At 28.3% G+C, this 11,901-nt stretch overlaps 1 pseudogene across 5 annotated transcripts; it reads right to left on the minus strand.

Moving 5' to 3' along the window:
* Positions 1 to 6,352: 6,352 nt before the first annotated feature.
* Positions 6,353 to 11,579, minus strand: LOC145192441 (putative ascorbate peroxidase pseudogene; annotated as a pseudogene). 5 transcript variants are annotated; one of them, XR_016451794.1, is made up of 4 exons: positions 11,450 to 11,579; positions 9,376 to 9,448; positions 9,109 to 9,143; positions 7,292 to 8,762 (listed from the first exon to the last, which is right to left on the minus strand). The product of XR_016451794.1 is annotated as a putative ascorbate peroxidase pseudogene, transcript variant X2 (transcript). The 5 variants fall into 5 exon arrangements; XR_016451797.1 differs by having other exon boundaries at positions 9,366 to 9,448; XR_016451795.1 differs by lacking the exon at positions 11,450 to 11,579 and adding an exon at positions 9,744 to 9,764.
* Between the last annotated feature and the right edge of the window lie 322 nt (positions 11,580 to 11,901).

Raw genomic sequence — 11,901 nt, forward strand, 5'->3', positions numbered from 1 at the left:
GACGTAATGGTTAAAAGTGTCAAAAACTTTTCAGAGATCAATAAAAACTTTTCAATGTAAAACTATCCCCTTAGGGAAACGTTTCATAGGTATCCAATGGGTAAACCCGAGAACTCTATTATAATCCCATGAAGTTCTATGGGTTCCTATGGTTTTTAATTCCTAGATTATGTTGCACATTATGGGTCTTCATGGATATCCCATGCTTTTTAAATTGCTTTGTGGTTATTTCATGGTCCAAAGTATTAATCCATTGTTTTATCAATTGCACGATGGGGTTCAATTACAAAAACCATGGTAGCATATTCTAAGCCATGTAACACAATGTGCCTAATTAAATAAATAGTAATGAACTAAATATAGATCAATGCACGCATGCCTAAAGTCTTTTGGTTAAGTCATTTAGCGGCAGGAACCATAATATTACAGCCATTAATGCTAATCACATGTATAATAAATGTATTCGTTTTTTTTTAAGTGTATATGTATATGATATGCATGTACATTTCTGCTTATGAAATATTGTAAGAAAGTTAATGTAAATTTTAAATAAATACATTTTCCCTTTAATTTATGTGTAAAAATTAAAATTGTTGTCCCAGATTTTTTTTTAAAATTAGCAGCAGTAAATTGACAGAATTTGAAACAAATATAATAAAATAGAAAAAATCTATATCATGATTTATTGCGTAAAACTTGAGTTAACAAATAATATAAGTAATAAAACATAGAAATAAAGATATTACCCTCTATTTTGTAACAAGGAAAAACATAATCACAAGCGCATATTAAAGACGTAATTGCAAAAATAAAAAACTAAACTTTAAACGAAATCCCAAGGCCTTCACTAAGTTTAATTGGGTTTAATTGGGTTTCATCAAAGATAAATGTTATTTATGGTGTGCTGTTTTTATCTGCATATTGTCATACGCAAGTCAAGTGTTGATTTTTATGCAGTATTGTTATTATCATTACAGAACAGTATTATTATTACATATTTATTACAGCATTGCTGATAGTCTGATACTTGCAAATGATGTATTTTTTTTTTTTAATGACTTGTAATGTTGCTTTTCTGTGCAGAATGCATAAAACATATATATCCATTAAATGTTATGCTGAAGTCAAATTCTATTGTTATATGTGCATTATAGCTATCGTTTTTTTAAAGATTTGTAGGGTTTGACAACATTTTGATTGGATTTTATTTATTAATCTCATTCCAAGATGGCATTCGAAGATCAAAAATATTTCATTTGTATGTTGGCTGATAAATCTCATACTTTATGGTATTGGATGTTGTTTACATGTCAATAAAACTACCATTATATATAAAAAAAAAAACAACAAAAAACAAACAAATAAAAGATTTAATAAATCTCCCATGAAAAAAAAAAAACCATGGTATTTGTTAGTTAACCAATTTGGTTGTTATACAGAATGTAATTTTTTTTTACTCTGTTATCCAAAAAAATAGTTCTGATTCTGCGTTTTTTCAATCCATAACCAATTTTAAAGTTAATTCAGTTATGAACTTAAATTACCATCTATTTTTTTCTAAGGATTAGAATTTAAAACTTTAAGACACCTGTAAGAAATTGGAAAAGTTTTACCACCTCTTGATGTTTTTACAGCCTGACAGCGCCGTGGCATACTTTCAATAAGAGATCTACTTTTTCCTTGAGGGGTATCTTCCCACACGCAAATAAAATTTTGTCGCAGCTCGTCTAGACTGTTAGGTGGTGGATGATGGCTTCTAACACGGCGTACCATTACTTCCCAAAGATTCTCTATTGGGTTCATATCTAGACTGCAAACAACCCACTCCAAAACTTGAATATTAACATTATTTAAGTATTCAGTAACAACATGTGCAGTATGTGGTCTAGCATTATCCTGCATAAGAAGGAATGTATCTGCAATGTACGGTACAAAAGGTTCCAAGACACCACAAAAGGTTCTAAAATGTCTACTATGTATTGTTGAGAAGTCAGACATCCACCATCAACACTAAAAAGCTCTGTGCGAGCTGTTAAAGATATTCCACCCCATGGTATCAATTAGCCGCCTCCATATAAAGTAGTTTCTCTAATGTTACAAGCGAAATTACTTTTACTTGGTCTTCTATGGACTCTTGGACAGTGATAAGAGCTTACAAGGCAAAACCTTAACTCATCTGTATATAAGACCTGTTCCCAATCATGTATTTCCCAATTTAAATGCGCCCTTGCAAAAACCAGTGTGTTTTTTTGGTGGTCTACTGACAATCTGGGAACAATAGCTGCTGCCCGAGGTCGTAAATTTAGAGCACGAAGTCTTCTTCTTATCGTATCTTGAGTAAGAGCAGTTCCATGAAACTCAGCAAGTTGTATTTGGAAGCTTCGTGCAGCAGTGAACCGTTCTCTCAGTGTTCGAAGCATTAAAAATCGGTCCTCCACAGCATTAGTAGCTCGTAGTCTGCCTTGGCCAAGTTGTCTAGCGTGGTCATTGTTCTCTACAAACCTTTGTAGAACCCTACCAACTGTAGTATGAGACACTCCAAATCTTCTACCAAGTTCGCGATTTGTTAATCTTTAATTGGACAAAGTAACAATTCCAACACATTCATCATGACTTAAATTTCGTCTAGAACGCTGCATTGCGTACAGATGTGTTGCTAAAATGACACTTATCTTTTCTACTTTATAAACAAATTAAAACCAATACATACTTTGCTTTTAGAAGTGAGGTTTAGTTTCAGCAAAATATTCTACTCATGGAAAGCTGCTATAATTTCGAAATTAAATAAAGGAAACGGAATAAAACATACAAAAAGCATAGCAATAAACATTATTATCATATTTGTAATTTATAAATCTGGGAAATACAAAGTATTTTTCAAAATAAGTTGTAATTTATCAGTGGTGCATTAATTTTGCGGTTAAGTATGTATATATATATATATATATATATATATATATATATATATATATATATATATATATATATATATATATATATATATATATATATATATATATATATATATATATATATATATATGTATGTATTATATATGTATTATATATGTAAATGGCTCAACTTATGGGGTGTGAAAATGATTAAATATAAAAATTTGCACACATAATTTGTTCGCATTCTTTGACTAAATCATTTATATCAATTTTGATCAACAAGTGCATTAATTCAGTCCACATTTTCTCATTGTTTTTATTTTTCCATGATTTTAACATTTGAAAGGTTCTTTCGTACAATGTTGAATATTGTTTATTAAGTTGATCAAGATGGTCTTCACCGATCAAAAGATACCTTGCAAACATTTTCTAGTCTTTACCCAGGCTTAAAGCCAAATAGTTAAAAGCATCAGCGTGTAATCTCATCACTAAAATAAATTTGAAAACAATTACTGTGCCAAGTTTTTTCAAACGTAAATGTTGGATATGAACCTGGATATAATAAAGTAGAAAAATAATAATATTGTGACATAGTACTCATATGAAATGACGGCTATTGGACAACCAGAGTAAGTAAGTTAAAATAAAATAACTTCATAGTAACCTGTTAATTCTAAAGTATTTGATTTAAAATTGAAGATTAAGAACAACATTTGTTCAAACATTAAATCTTACCTTCAATATCAATGTCAATATTTCCTTTTGCAATTTCCATTTATATGCTGTTTTGTATATATAACATATATATATATATATATAACATATATATATATATAGCATAAATGTATATATATAGCATAAATGTATATATAACATATATATATATATATAACACATATATATATATATATATATAGCATAAATATATATATATAACATATATATATATATGTAATAATAATAATAATAATAATAATAATAATAATAATAATAACAATAATAATAATAACAATAATAATAACAATAATAATAATAATAATAATAATAATAATAATAATAATAATAATAATAATAATAATAACAATAATAATAATAATAATAATAATAATAATAATAATAATAATAATAATAATAATAATAATAATAATAACAATAATAATAATAATAATAATAATAATAATAATAATAATAATAATAATAATAACAATAATAATAACAATAATAATAATAATAAAATTACTAGTTTTAAATGCAAACTAATTTCAACATTGCCATATAGGATAAGTTTCCTGCAACGCAAACAAATTATACTGAATTAAAAATATTTTTTTAAAAAATCATTGAATATTTAATCTTTAAATCATTAAATATTACAATCGGCACCAGAAGTTTTTTCAACCTTATGGCATTAAAGCATAAAACAATAGTTTTTGATGCAAGCTTAATATAATTGTTTTGATACATTGATGATTCTGTTTTGAATACTTTTGTGAATTTTTCAACGTATAAAACTTAAAAGGTTACTTGAAACTAGATTGAAGAACCTATGAAAGTCTTGTGATAGGTACGATAGGTGTGTGTTAAACTGGCCTTTTTTTTTTCTTAGTGTATGATTTAATTATAATAATTCTAAATTCAGCTTATTAAATATTTATTAAAATTTATTAAATATTTATTTATTAAAAGTAAGGATCAATTTTAGTACAATATTTTGCTCATTAAAAAATTCAACAACCTTTTTAATTAATCTATAATAAAATTTTTTAAATAATCAAAGAAATAAAAAAACTTTTAGCTAAAAAATTACAATTAGTTACACACAGTTCATCGAATTAAAAGTACAATTCCCAAGTTTTGCATGTTATTTTTAGGAGGGAAGGGGGAGTGAAAAGAGAGGAGGAGAAGGAAAAAGAGGTGAAACAGGGATGACTCTAACCCTTAACGGAATGTGAAACAGAACATCATTTCATTCAAACAATCTTTTTTTATTTTTATTTTAGATCATATGTTTTTCGAGCTTTCATCATTAATTTTACATATTGTTGATATTTGTCCGGGAAAAAGTCTTTATTTATAAGTAGAGGCTACAAATTTCTTTCTTCTTTTTATACAGATATCCAACTTTTTATACAGATATTCAATTAGAACGCTCTGCAACATCTTTAACAAAAGAAAGATTACACACATAATCTTTTGTAACCTTTGAGTTTAGTCACTTACGGGATTTTAATAGCAAACATGACTTTTTGCTGATGAAAGGCAATAAAAAAGACTTTTCTTCATCGCCACAATTACTACTCGGTGGTTTTTGTTTTACATATTTTACAGTCATAACCAGAACGTCAGGTTAGTAACCATTCAATGGATTTGATGGTTTCTTTTGCACCATAACGATCGATCGAATAAGCCTTCCTCATCAAATTAAAAAAAGAAAATTGTTTGCTGGGCCTGCAGCGCTAACATCAACAGCTTGAAGAAAGTACTTTAAAAAAACGCAGATACACTCGGACATCCTCTCAAACTTTCTTAATTTTTCGTCAGAAGGAGTAAAAAAGGTTGAGAACTAAAAATAGCGATAGAGTAGGAATATTTTTTGGCAATGACTTTTGGCATCACGCAAGATAAAAAGAACCGGCATACCGAATGCAGAAACCCTTTTTAATATGTCCCACCGATAAAAAGTAGAGTTTTGTAACAACTGTATTTAAGGGGAAATTTTTTTTATTCTAAGCATTCCATAACCCATTTCTATACTTTAAGTATTTCGCGAGGTTAGAATTATTTTGTTCTATCTCCAATTTTAAAAGTTGGGAGAAAATGAGTTATTAATTTTAGTTAGTAATAATAACTTTTAAAATACGCATTATTTTATAAATTTTTTTCTAAATAATTTGCTTAAACATAAATTGTTTAAAGCATAAAATATTATTTCTTTAAAAATAAAAACTAAAACTTTCAACAATTTTTACTTTTAGAAAAAATCAAAAACGTTCTCCCAACGTTTAAACTTGGAGATAGAACAAAATAATTCTAACCTCGCGATTTGTTGAAATAAAAAAAACTATTTAAATCATAAAGCCCGTCCCATTCTTAAAGTTCGTTAACATATTGGTTAAGGTTATGTAATTCTTCCTTGAACCTTTAAAACAGCTGAACTCTTGGTGAAACATAAAATCTTCTAAATATCCTTTTATTTGTTTTATTAATTGTAGAGAAAATATTATGTTCGTCAGACATGAAGTTGATGATCGACCTCATAAATTACCAAATCTCATAATGAACAAAACTGGTCTTAAAGAGCAAGTAGCAGTGAAATTCTTAGGAGTGCTACTAAAAAAACTCTTTGAAATCTTATTTTGAAACTATTAAAAGAGAAATCTTTAAAAATATTGCAATATTATAGAACTAGCAATTCATCAAAAAAAAGGTTATGCTTTTCAAACGAAAAGCATAACCTACTTAATGTGTTGCTATATGGCGTTAGCACTAAATCCCACAAAATTAAATAAAAACTCTATTGTAAACAAAAAATGTGCTTTCAGAATAATATTTGAAGTGAAGCCACACCTTGCGAGCCTCGGTTTCGAGTACTTAGGGCCTAAACTGTATGTAAGCTTAACATACACTGTATTTTATTGTTGGTTTCTAAAATAAAACAAAGATTTATTAACCTTTTTTTTTCTTAAGTCTGCCATAAACATTCAGAGAGCAACATTGTTAATCCAAAATGCAATTTTCAAATAAGTTCATACTCAATTCAATGCCAAGGATCAATTTTTGTAGAAACAATTTCTTATTACTGAGAGCAAAGGTGAGAGTAAATTTAGAAACTGAATTTAAATGTTTGTTGACTTTTGTTTCTGTTTCGTGTACTTGGGGCCTTAACAAACTATTGTTGTTGATAAATTGAAACACAAAATGTTTTATAATATTTTCTCATTTTCTCAAAACAAAGATTTTAACTTTATAAAATTCTTTATAATTTTTTTTCTCTTTTGTAAAATTTTTATTGCATAAACCTATTGCTTATAATGCTAAACATGAAGTACATAATATTATTATATATATTATTATATTATTTTATTATTATACATCATATTTATTAATTTTTTATTTGTTAAATAAGTTATTATTTATTTAATTTATTATTTGTTACCTTTTATTACATATATTAAATATATTATTATATATATTATTAAACATGCAGTATATATTATTGTATATTAGCGTAGCGCACTAAAAAACTGTCTAAAGTAATATGAGGTGGCAGGTGAGCAATGAAATTTGATAAGTTGGTCGCAGTAATTTAGTTTTCTATATTAATATATTGTAAATATTATGGGAAATGAAATTTTTCCAGGTGTAATGGGAATATGGAGAGCATTAAAGAAATCACATTTTAATGAAAAGCTCCAATAAAAGTCAGTGTTCATAAAACCATAAAAAATCCCTCTTAAAATTTAACAAACATGATTTAACAAACAAACGGCCTTAAAAATGGTCAGCTCTTTCTTAATCTGTATTACACCAGTGCTACGTCAGTGCTATGCTAACAACTAACCTTTGAAATTTATAAAAAAATTATTCGGTGAATTTGGAAAGTATGGTGGGCAATGTAATAAAGAAATTACTTGAAGGAGGTATAATCTTAGAGTGATAATAATAAAAGACAACCCAAAAAATAACCTTCAAACACCATGCTAATCTTCGATTTGATCAGAAATTTCATCCAACAGCTTTGTAATTTCATTAACAGCAACGTTAATATTGTGTATTTCGTTGGTATTTTGCTTTTCTTTGAAGTTTATATCGTTTCTAGTGTTATCTGTCAATTCCGATGTTGCTACTAAAGCTTCAGAGTTCATTTCAAGCATGCGATTAAATACCACGGTGAAATCTTTTATCCATTGACTATTATTTTGAGCGTATTCTTCTGCAAATGTCCTACCGACAGATGGATTGCATGTTGTTGATGAAGGTGGAAATTGAGGGCGCGGAAGTGTGCAACTTGAGGTTCCTATACTATCTGTTGATTCAAGATTGTAAAAAATAGCCATATCAGAATTTAACAGAATTGGAACTGCATTCGGTTTTGATGGATCGTTAACAGTTTTTGACGAAGGTTCTTGCCATTGCATTTTGTTTGCTGTGGTTTTAAATTGCTTCCAAGGTACTTTTACAATCATATTGTAATAAGAATTATCTAGCACACTTGTTGGAGCTAAAGAATTTGCCGTCAGCGGTTTCACCTTCGAAAAACGGCTGTCTACCCAAGGTCCATGGTAACCTGAGTTACTTAGAGTTGTTCTTCCAAGAGTGTGCGCTCCAAGCAATACTACTGCCTCACGTTCGCTAAAACCAAAGTCTTTAAAAAATTGGAATGTTTTAGTTTTACCGTCTGTTCCCTTTGGAAAATTGGCATCACTGTCTTCCGCTGGGGATGTGCTGCAATCTTTTCTGCCTAACCTAAAGAGATCAAACCCGGTATACTTGTCGTGTGTATCAAATGTGGATCTAAATAAAGCCTGAACTGCAGCCAATGCATATAAATCAGCTCTTGATATCCTTCCGACATACGATTGATCATACAAGAGATCAAGAGGATCCGTGTATCTTTTTAAACCTGCATTATCTGGATTTGAATGATCAATGCAGCCATCACAGCCACCACTCCCAATGCAATCATGAAATGCAAGTCGAACAAATCCTGCGATGAAAGGTAAATCGTTTCCAATTCGATTATTTTCAATTAACTTAGCGAGATCTGTCTTTGCTTTCTCATAATCTGACTTAGACGGAATTATGCACAGAATTTCAGCAGTTAAAAGCAATACTATTGCAAACCAAAGTAAAATTTTCGTCATGCTTCTATAAAAGTTATGAAATAATCGTTAAACAGTTTAATATCCATTAATTTTTTAGAAGAAAAGGTTTAAGTGCAACGAGATCATCTGAATCATCAATTACGATTTAAACTCTCATTTGACTAAATCTCTAAAATATTACTTTTGAAGTGGTTATCAAGCTTCTCTCAAAAACAAAAAATCATTCGTTTTTTTTTTCTTTCGAGATAAATTTGTTTGCTCATCAGTCTAAACTCATCGAGCTCACAAAACATTGAGATTACAAAACAAGTAGCAGATCGAAAATTCCATGAATACAACCAATCAAAAACATCAAATGACAAGAAACAAAAAAGTAAACAATTAACAACCTGAAGAGTTTGAGCTTGGACGTCTTCTTGTTGCTCTAAGCCAAATTTTAAAAACAAAACATTTATAGCAAAGCCTTTAAGATGTCACGGTGAAAAATTTTATAATCCTTTTAAAACCTTTGAGATCTTTTTATCATTTTTAATTCAATAGATCTTTTGAATAAGTTTGATAAATGAAAAGGTATGAATAGCTGCAGCGAAGTAAAAGTTTTAATATTTTTCTTTACTTTAAAAGGAAAAAATTGAACAATCTTTACTTTAACTCACTTCCTTTCTTTTTGCGTGTTGTGCAATATCTTAGCAACTTCTTTTTGCGTGTTGTGCAATATCTCAGCAGCTTCTTTGATACAAAACAATTTTATTTTACGGTGAAAAAAAATGTTGAAGTGGGAGTTAATTAGCTTACAATTTATTCAATGCTTTTCAGATAATTTTTATCGATAATAAAAAAATTGCAATCAAATTTTTAATAAAAACAGAAGTCGTCGTAGAGAACATTTCTTTCGGTTTTTTTAGATAACCAAACTTTACAGTAAAACCAACTAAAAAAGACATTTTTATAGCAACATCGGAAATATCACAGTATTATAACAATCATAAAGGTTAAAAACCATTAATAGAATTAATTTTCATACAAGCAAATTCCGATTGAAACCAATCCAAATTAGATTTATGAACTATTATTTTCTACATATTTCTCTCTGGCATTTTAATTTCAACAGACCTAACAGTTATTTATTTAGCTGCAAACTCCACACTTTTCTATTTAACTTTTTTTTCGTTTAGAAAATTTTCAAAAAATAATACAAAAAATTTAAAATGATATAACAATCTTAAAGTTAAAAATAATGTAATAACCATAAATAACATTAATTCTAATGTAAGCATTTCCTATTGAAATAAATCCACATTAGAAAGAGTCAAATCACTAAGACCTTTGAAAGTGTGATTTAAATTTTTTTTAAGATCATGTAAAATAAACACGAATGATTTTTTACTATACTCACAAAAATCTTATCTTCAAGTGAAAACCATTTGAACATTCACTCAATCTTTTACAGCCTTTTAATTCAAAATTTAAAATTCATTTAGATTTTTTTTTATTCATTTTATTTTGACTTTAATAAAAGGTTTTCTTTTTGAACTTTTATCAAAATTAAAATTTTTTTTTTAATTTTGTTTTTTTAATTTTGTATTAGTTCTAGCCAAACGAGTTATCACGAGAATACACTGTGAGATTTTCACTTGGTTGGTGTAATCAAGGCAAAAGTTTTTCAAACGAGTTAACACGAGAATACTCTGTGAGATTATCACTTGGTTGGTGTAATCAAGACATATGTTTTCCAAACGAGCTATCACGAGATTACTCTGTGAGATTATCACTTAGTTGGTGTAATAAAGGCAAAGTTTTTCAAACGAGTTAACACGAGAATACTCTGTGAGATTATCACTTGGTTGGTGTAATCAAGGCATATGTTTTTTAAACAGCATAAAATATCCATTTCATGCCTGACGTGAGATTATTATTAAATACTAACACATTACAGTATATGCATTTAATTATAAATTATATTATTTAGCTTAGATATCAATAACGTTAGACAATACTTTCATATTGTTCAATTATTGATTTACAATGACAAGTCAAATTGGCTCCAAAATGTTGTGAAACATTATTTTATTCTGCAAATATATAAAACTTCAATAACTAGAGAGCAATTCCGACAAAATGGTAGCCTAAAAGCATAATGCTTAGGTAAATTAAATATATTTACTCATCTATTGTGAGTTACTAATAGTAATGTGCTGTTACTATCTGATGGTCTGTTAATGGTATCCTGTATCGGGTATCGTCAGGGGCGATTCTAGGAAAAATACGAGGGGGGGTGAAATATGTTAAAAATACCGACTCAAAAATCCTATCCTAAAAATAGATATCGCCACTGTAAAAGGTAATTATATCGCAACTATCGTATATAAGCAGATTTTAAAAATACTCAAAAAACTTGTTGTTTTTAAATTCTATAAAAGTCATGTTGAAAAATAATCCATGAAATTTACCGACTATAACTTTTTTTCAAAAAAATACCGACTTTAAGTTTGATTTTACAATTGCTAGGGGGGTGTAACACCCCCCCACACCCCCCCGTAAAATCGCCCCTGGGTATCGTGTCGTTTTTAGCTAACAACGACCCAATATAAATAAATAACAAAAAATTAATATCTACGGAATGTATTATCGCGATGTTATTACTATTTATTTGATTATTTATTTAATTAATTTATTATACACTATTATTTTATTATATATATTGTTTCATTAATCAATATAACATAATACCTGATGATTTGTAGTTAATATTAGTTAACTTTGCAAAATTTTTTTTCACAAAGTTAACTGATGTCAATTTAATAATAACATTCTTAATAGCTCACATTTCTTTGATCTAATTTAGTTTCTGTCGTCAAACGTATAAAAATTCACACTGCCACACAATTGCAATAATAATCGCACTGTTACCATCATCATTCTTATTACTATGTCGGCTGCCGCGGCCTCACTCTCATTAAGCGGACTTTGATCAAACTCTTGTTTGTTAGTGCGACTGTGAGTCCATCTGAGTTATTTTCTTGAATGATTGACAAGTAGCGCATGAAGTTAGTTGTTCTCTCATTTAAATAGATTTCCTGAGAATATCGGATTAAATGGTTTTAAATTAAAATGTTTACTTTTCTTTTTGATTGAATTTATATCTAGTAAACCGTAATTCTCCTCAATAATAAGCTCAAAAG

The sequence above is a fragment of the Hydra viridissima genome, unplaced genomic scaffold (genome assembly GCF_058129835.1).
Source record: "Hydra viridissima isolate aposymbiotic clone 2 unplaced genomic scaffold, HvirCarnegie_v1 scaffold_1, whole genome shotgun sequence".
NCBI lineage: Eukaryota > Metazoa > Cnidaria > Hydrozoa > Anthoathecata > Hydridae > Hydra > Hydra viridissima.